The sequence below is a fragment of the Elephas maximus genome, chromosome 16 (genome assembly GCF_024166365.1).
Source record: "Elephas maximus indicus isolate mEleMax1 chromosome 16, mEleMax1 primary haplotype, whole genome shotgun sequence".
Lineage (NCBI taxonomy): Eukaryota > Metazoa > Chordata > Mammalia > Proboscidea > Elephantidae > Elephas > Elephas maximus.
In genome coordinates this window covers 45,847,149-45,856,323 of record NC_064834.1, presented here as the reverse complement: position 1 = coordinate 45,856,323, position 9,175 = coordinate 45,847,149, and the positions used below count along the sequence as shown (strand labels likewise).

At 40.5% G+C, this 9,175-nt stretch overlaps 1 pseudogene; it reads right to left on the bottom strand.

The window, feature by feature from the left end:
- The window catches only part of LOC126059999 (cytochrome P450 2C42-like), a 122,158-nt pseudogene that overhangs the window by 102,439 nt on the left and 10,544 nt on the right, over positions 1–9,175 (bottom strand).

Below are 9,175 nucleotides of genomic sequence, written 5' to 3'. Positions count from 1 at the left end.
TGAGTTCTGAGTGTTACTCTTCTCTCCCCAAGAAGAACAATATCCCTTCAAGGCATCACTAGATTTTATTCTACTTTCTAGATTCTACCACGTTGTTTTACACTTAACAAAAGTGCACTGGTGATTTGATGCTATGGCCCTGAAGTCATTAGTTTCATGTCATTCCCAAAGCATAGACAACTGAATATTTTATACACTTTTAATTCTAGCCATCAAGACATGAAGCCAACATGGCACTATAATCAGAAGCACCATGCCATTTCTCTCCAGCAAACACCCAAAAAACTATGTAAAATAGATACAAATGTCAATCCTGGAACCCTAAGCATCAAATGAAGGGATAAAGAACTAGATCATGCACTGAACAGAAAAAGAAACTGACAGAGGACAGAAAATGAGGAGAGCTATGGAGCGGATGTTCCCTGCCAGCTAACATGGCACAGATTTGCCATGTTTGAGCACATCCACCAACAATCCTGGACAGAGAGTATGAGAAGGCAACGTCATGCAGTTTCCAACAGGAGACAGAGCACCTGGTAACCAGATACATGCTTCTCAACCCCCACTCTTCTGTCCTGAATGCTGCTTCCACTGCTTTTCAATAGGCCACGGTCGTTTTGCTAGAGATACACTAGCTTGCTGCTGCACCAGGTCCACCCCACCCCCAACAGCCGGTTCCCTCAGCACCATATTTTTTTGTATTATTTCTTGTGCCTCTTTCCCTTCCTTCCTTTCCTCTCTCCTACCCACCTAGCCCTGTGTGCTGCCCCTGCCCCTTCTTGATGGGTTGTGCCACATTACTTGGCTAGAAAGCCACTAGCACACAGCCTCCCCAGGTCTGCAGAGCCCCCACCAGCTGGCTCCTTCAGTGCCATATTTTTTCTTTTTCTTTATCTTTCCTTCTCTCCCTTCTCCTTCTCCCTCCCACCTAGGCTTTGTGCTGACTTTGCCCTTTCCTGATGGACCATGCCATGCTACCCAGTAAGAGAAGCACCAGCTCACCACCACCCTGGTGCCATCTCTCCCAACAACCAGTTCCCTCAGCATTATTTTTGTTTTGGTTTTTTTGCTTTTTGTTGCTTGTTTGTTTCTTCTCTCTTTCCTTTCCTTCTTTTCCTTTCTTCTGCCCATCTATCCCCATGTGGCACCCCCACTCCTTCTCAATGGGCTGTGCTGCACCACTCAGGCAGAGAGCCACTAGCACACAGCCTCCCTGGGTCTGCCATCACTACAAGCTGACTCCCACTGCACCACCATTTTATTTTTTTCTTTTTTTGGTTTCTGTCCTCTCTTCTTTCTCTCTCCCACTTAGCCCCACACATCACATCCTCTCCTTTCTTCTTGCCTTTGTACCACGTGCTGAATGCCATGCCACCAAGCAGCAGGTGCACAAACCTCTGGACCCCCAGAACCCATCCCATATTGCCCCTGGCCCTGCCCTGCTGAGCACAGTGCCCCTGAGTGGCACTGGTGTGGACCTTCCAAACCATGCCCCATGCCACCCCCTGCTGAGCACCACACCCTTGAGCAGCACTGACACAGACCCTGGACCCTGTCCCACATGGCCCCCTGGCCTTGCCCCAACAAGCACTGTGCCTCTGAGTGGTATCTCCAGACCCCTGGACCCTGCTACACCACCTCCAGACCCACCACACTAGACCCAGTTTGTACCACAAACAACCCATACCCATCCCTCCCCCCACCACTGACCTGTCCTGCTGCCTGCTGCACCACAGTTGAGCAACCGGCCCTGCCCACCTAGACAAGGTGGTGAGAACTATCATGCCCACAGACAAGCAAGCAACATAACATGCCCAGCCTGCCAACCCAGACATAAAAAAAATACAGCAAAACGCAGAACGAAACAATCAAACCTACAATCAATAAATGAAGTAATTCCTGAATGCCTTGAAGACAGCAGACGATAACAGAACATATTTAAAAAATAAATAAATAAATAAGGTGGCTCCACTAAGCAACTAAAATAAAACACAAGTTAGTCTTCTGGGAGAAGAAAATCACTGGAACTACCTGATAGGGAATTCAAAACTCTAATATTCAGGGTTCTCCAACATATTAGTAAAGAGATGAAGGAAAACACAGGTAAAACTAAAAAAAAAAAAAAAAAGATCAGGAAAAATACAGACAAAATCAGGGAAAACACAAAGCAATGGAAGAATTCAGGAAAATAATATAAAAAAAGTCAAAATAAATAAACAATTAGGCATCCTACAGTAACAGCAACTATAAATCCAAGAGATAAACAACAAGATTTCAGAAACGGACAGTGCAATAGAAGGTTTTTGGATAAATTTGAAACAATGGAAGACAGGATCAGCAAAACTGAAGACAAATCCTTGGTTACCACTTTGAGAAAAATCAGAGAAAATAATGAAGAAAAACTAAGAACTATATGAGATAAAATCAAGAGCAAAAATTTACATATGATCAGAGTTCCAGAACAGGGTGAAAAATGGAAACACAGAGAAATCATTGAAGACTTGCTGACAGAAAACTTCCCTAATGCAATGGAAGATGAGAAGCTGATGATTCAAGAAGCTCAGCGAACCCCATATAGGATAGAACCCAAAAGAAAGTCACCAAGTTATATCATAATCACACTCACCAAAACCAAAGACAAAGAAAAATGCTGACAGCAGCAGCTCAAGAAAACCAAAAAGTCACATACAAAGGGGAAACAATAACACTAAGCTTGGATAACTCAGCATAAACCATGCAGGCAAGAAGGCAATGGGATCTCATATACAAAACCTTGAAAGAGCAAATTACCAAGCAAGAATAACACATACTGCAAAACTGTCACTCAAATTATGATGGTGAAATTAGGACATTTCTAGATAAACAGAAATTAAGAGGATAATAAAAACCAAACCAAACTTATAATAATTATTAAAAGGAGTCCTTTGGTTAGAGAACCAACAACATCAGACAAAAACCTGAATTTAGGACACAGAACAACATCAGCCAGATACCAACCTAGGTAACGAATTTTCAAGGACGGAACAAAATTAAAAGACTTACAACAGGCAACCAGAGATGTCAATCTGTAAATGATAACAATGTCAGAACAACAAAAGCGGGAATAAGTGATGCAGGTATAGAACTTTCAAACAGAGAGGAAGTCAAGGGGATGTTACATAATAAAAGACTGGTTCAAACTTAAGAAGTTGGGGGTAAATTTCAAGGTAACCACAGAGAAATAAAGAAGAAAAGCAAAAATTCACAGTAATCACAAAATCTACAAAAACAAAAGAAAATCTACAAAAAGAACTCAGCACCAGAGAGTAAGAGGAACAAAGAAAGCGTCAGCACCACAAAAAAGAAAAGCACTACAAAATGACAGCAATAAACTCACACCTATCGATAATCCCACTGAGCATAAATGGTTTAAATGCTCCCATAAAGAGACAGAGAGTGACAGAATGGATTAAAAAACATGACCCATCAATATGCTGTCTACAAGAGACACACCTTAAAAACAAAGACATAAATATATTAAAAAATCAAAGGATGGAAAAAAATATATCAAGCAAACAGCAAGCAAAAAAGGAGCAGGAGTGGCAATACTGATCTCAGAGAAAATAGACTTTAAGGCAAATTCCACCATACAAGATGTTTTAGTTATCTAGTACTGCTACAACAGAAATACCATAAGTGGGTGGCTTTAACAAAGAGAAATTTATTCTCTCACAGTCTAGTAGGCTAGACGTCCAAATTCAGGGCGTCAGCTCCAGAGGAAGACTTTCTCTGTTGGCTCTGGAGGCATATCCTTCTCATCACTCTTCCCTGGTCTACGAGCTCATCTGCACAGGAACCCTAGGTCCAAAGGACGTGCTGTGGTCCCAGTGCTGCTTTCTTGGTGGTATGAATCCCCCTGTCTCTTTGTTTGCTTCTCTCTTTTATATCTCAAAAGACATTGGTTTAAGACACTACCTAATCTTGTAGATCTCATCAATATAACTGCCATTAATCCATCTCATTAACATCATAGTGACAGTATTTATAATAAAACCAAAAAAAAAAAAAACCAAATCCAGTGCCGTCGAGTCAATTTCGACCCATAGCGACCCTATAGGACACAGTAGAACTGCCCAGTAGAGTTTCCAAGGAGCGCCTGGTGGATTCGAACTGCCAATCCTTTGGTTAGCAGCCATAGCACTTAACCACTACACCACCAGGGTTTCCAGTATTTACAGTAGAGAGGGAAATTACATCAGATGAAAAAAAAATTGTAGACAATCAAACAATACTGGGAATCATGACCTAGCTAAGTTGACAGATATTTTGGGGGGAACAATTCAATCCATGACACAAGACAAGTAAGGACATTATATAATAATTAAAGGGACAATCCACCAAGTTGACATAACTACGATAAATATCCACACATCCAATAACAGGGCTCCAAAATACATAAAACAAACTCTAACAGCACTGAAAAGAGAAATTGATACTTCTACAATGATAATGAGGAGACTTTAACATACCACACTTGATAAAAGACAGAACATCTAGAAAGAAACTCAAGATACAGAAGATCTAAAGGCCACAATCACCAATTCGACCATATAGACATATATAGAACACTCTTACCAACAGCAGGAAAGTATACATTCTTTTCCAATTCAAATGGAACATTCTACAGAACAAGGCCCCTAATATATGGCATAAACAGCATACGAACCATAATTAACCATACACAAACATCAGAAGATAAGTTAGATAACTGGGATCCTCTAAAAATTAAACACTTAAGCTCATCAAAAGACTTCACCAAGAGTAAAAAGAGAACCTACAGTCTGGCGGGAAAAAAATTGGCTATGACATATCTGACAAGTTCTAATCTCTAAAATCTATAGGAAAATCCAACATCTCTACAATAAAGAGACAAATAATCCAATTTAAAAAGTGGGCAAAGGATATGAACAGACACTTCACCAAAGAAGACATTCAGGTGGCTGACAGACACCTGAGGAAATGTTTGCAATCACTAGCCATTAAAAGAAAAAAAATTAGAGAAATGCAAATCTCACCCTGACATTACTGGCATGAGTCAAAAAAATAGAAAACAACAAATGTTGGACAGGTTGCAGGAACATTGAAATTCTTTTATTTTTATTGTGCTTTAAGTGAAAGTTTACAAATCAAGTCAGTCTTTCATACAAAAATTTGTATACACCTAGTTGCTCTCCCCCTAATGAGACAAAACACTACCTCCCTCCACTCTCTATTTTCGTATCAATTCAGCCAGCTTCTGACCCCCTCTGCCCTCTCATCTCCCATCCAGACAGGAGATGCCTACATAGACTCATGCATCTACTAGATCCGAGAAGCGCATTCTTCACCAGTATCATTTTCTATCCCATTGTCCAGTCCACTCCCTTCTGAAGAGTTGGCTTTGGGAATGGTTCCTGTCTTAGGCTAATGGAAGGTCCAGAGACCATGACCACCGGGGTCCTTCTAGTCTCAGTCAGACCATTAAGCCTGGTCTTATTACGGGAATCTGAGGTCTACATCCCACTGCTCTCCTGCTCCCTCAGGGGTTCTCTGTTGTGTTCCCTGTCAGGGCAGTCATCGGTGGTAGCCAGGCACCATCTAGTTCTTCTGGTCACAGGCTGATGTAGTCTTTGGTTTACGTGGCCCTTTCTGTCTCTTGGACTCATAATTACCCTGTGTCTTTGGTGTTCTTCATTCTCCTTTGCTCCAGGTGGGTTGAGACCAATTGATGCATTTTAGATGGCCACTTGCTAGTGTTTAAGACCCCAGATGCCACTCTCCAAAGTGAGATGCAGAATGTTTTCTTAATAGATTTTATTATGCCAATTGACTTAGATGTCCCCTGAAACCATAGTCCCCAAACCTCCACCCCTGCTATGCTAGCCTTTGAAGCGTTCAGTTTATTCAGGAAACTTCATTGCTTTTGGTTTAGTCCAGTCGTGCTGACCTCTCCTGTATTGTGTGTTGTCTTTCCCTTCACCTTAAGTAGTTCTTATCTATTATATAATTAGTGAAAACCCCTTTCCATCCCTCCCCCTTCCCCTCTCTTGTAACCATCAAAGAATATTTTCTTCTCTGTTTAAACTGTTTCTCAAGTTCTTATAATAGTGGTCTTATACAATATTTCTCTTTTTGCAACAACATTGAAATTCTTATGCACTGCTGGTGGGAATGCAAAATGGTACAACCATTTTGGAAAACAATATGGCACTTCCTTAAAAAGCTAGAAACAGAAATACTATATGATCCAGCAATCCCACTTCTAGAAATATATCGTAGAGAAATAAGAGCTGTCACATGAATAGACATATGTATACTCATGTTCATTACAGCATTGTTCACAATAGCAAAAAGACGGAAACAACCTAAGTGCCCATCAACACTTGAATGGATAAATAAATGATGGTACATACACACAATGGAATACTATACAACAACAAAGAACAATGATGAATCTGCAATACATCTCACAAGGTGGATGATTCTGGAGGGCATTATGCTGATTGAAATAAGTCAATCACAAAAGGACAAATATTGTGTGAGACCACTATTACAAGAACTCAAGAAATATTTTAAACACAGAAGAAAATATCTTTTGATGGTTACCAGGGTGGGAAGGGAAGGAGAGGGGTGTTCACTAATTAGTAGACAAGAACTATTTCAGGTGAAGGGAAACACAACACACTATACAGTGTCAGCACAACTGGACTAAACCAAAAGCAGTTTCCTGAATACAACCAAATGCTTCGAAGGCCAGAGTAGCGGGGACAGGGGTCTGGGGACCACGGTTTCAGGGGACATCTAGGTCAATTGGCATAACAAAATGTATTAAGAAAACGTTCTGAGTCCCACTTTGGTGTGTGGCATCTGGGGTCTTAAATGCTAACAAGTGGCCATCTAAGACACATCAATTGGTCTCGATCCCCCTGGAGCAAAGGAGAATGAACAGCACCAAAGACATAAGGTAAATATGAGCCCAAAAGACATAAAGGGCCACAGAAACCAGAGACTACATCAGCCTAAGACCGGAAGAACTAGATGGTGCCAGCTACCACCGATGACTGCCCTGGCGGGGAACAAAACAGAGAATCCCTGATAGAGCAGGAGAACAGTGGGATGCAGACCTCAAACTCTCATAAAAAGACCAGACTTAATGGTCTTACTGAGACTAGAGGGACTCCACAGGTCATGGTCCCCGGACCTTCTGTTAGCCCAAGACTGGAACCATTCCCAAAGCCAACTCTTTAGACAGGGATTGGACTGGACTATAAGACAGAAAATGATACTGGTGAGGAATGAGCTTCTTGGCCCAAGTAGACACACGAGACTATGTGGGCAGCTCCTGTCTGAAGGCAAGATGAGAAGTCAGAGGGGAACAGGAGCTGGTTGAATGGACATGGGGAATACAGGGTGCAGATGAGGAGTGTGCTGTGTCATTAGCAGAACAACTAGGAGTACACAGCAAAGTGTGTATAAGTTTTTGTATGAGAGACTGACTTGATTTGCAAACTTTCACTTAAAGCACATTAAAAAAATTAATGAAGATGTAAAATCTAGAACTATAAAACTTCCAGAGAAAACAAGATAAAAATCTTTCTGATTGGGGGTTAAGGAAAAATTATTAGAAGCATACTCCATAAAAGAAAAATTACTTCACTGGATTTCATCCAAATTCAGAACTTCTGCTCTATGAAGGACATTGTTAAGAGAATAGACAAGCCATAGATTGGGAGAAAATATTTGTAAATTATATATCTGGTAGAGGACTTGCATCCAGATTCTATAACAAATATATAACAAATCTCAATAATTAAAAGACCCAATAAAACAAAGAACAAAACATTTGAAAAGACACTTCATCAAAAAAAAATACATGGATGGCAAATAAGCACATGAAAAGATGTTCAACATTATTAGTAATTAGGAAAGTGCAAATTAAATCCACAGTAAGATACTGTGATATACCTATCTAAGTATGGGCAAAATTTAAAAAACTGACCATACTTACTGTTGAGGCAGATGCAGAGAGCTGGGACTCTTACACAGTGCTAGCGAGAACATAAAATGGTATAATCACTTTGGAAAATAGTTTGTCACTTTCTTTACAAGGTAAACATATCTATCATATGATCCAGCCATTCCACTTCCAGGCATTTACTAAGAAAAATGAAAGCATCACTCTATAAAAGATATCCACAGATGTTCATATTATTTTTATTTGTAGTAGCCCCAAACCAGAAACAACTGAAATGTCTATCACCTGGTGAAACTGATTATTCCCGTGTAGGATGGCTAGATGGACTGGAGCTCAGGGTGGACTTGAGATTTGTGTAGGACTAGGAAGCGAGCCTGGAGTGACCCCTTAGATGAATTTTCTGTGTTGCACTCATGTACCATGAAACATACATCATAGTGGAGAAAAACAAAAAATAAACAAACACAAGAAGAGTAAATAGCAAAGTGGTTAGCAACCTCTACTTTCCACCAGTTTGCCTAGGTCTTCCACTTAAAAGCTGTGTGACCTTGAGCAAGATACTTAACAGAGCATCACTTCAGTTGTTTTGTAGATAAAATGGATATAATAGTTGTGGTAGACTGAATAATGCCTCCCATCTCTTGCAAATATGTCCATGTCATAATCCCCAGAACCTGTAAATATCTTACTTCACATGGTAAAAAGGACATTGCAACTGTAATTAAATTAAAGATTTGGGCATGGGGAGATTAATTTGGATTATTCAGGTTGGTCTTAGCGCAGAAGAGAATAAGAGTCAGTAGCAGCAGGTGTGATGATCAGAGCAAGAGGTTCAAGTGATGTGAAGGGATCAGACGCCAAGGAACGCAAGCTGCCTCTAGAAGCTGAAAAAGGCAGGGAAACAGATTCTCCTCTAGACACTCCAGATGGCACCAGCCCTGCTGACACCTTGACTTTAGCCCATTGAGACTGATTTTGGACTTTTGACCTCCAGAACTGTAAGGTAATATATTTGTGTTGCTTTAAGCCATTAAGTTTGTGACAACTTGTTCCAGCAACAATAGAAAACTAATACAAATAGTATCTACCTCATAGGTTAATGAGAAAGATTAAATAATATCAAGCAAAGTGTCAGAAACAGTATACAAGGAATCAGAAATTGAGGAATGGGGAAGGTGGTGA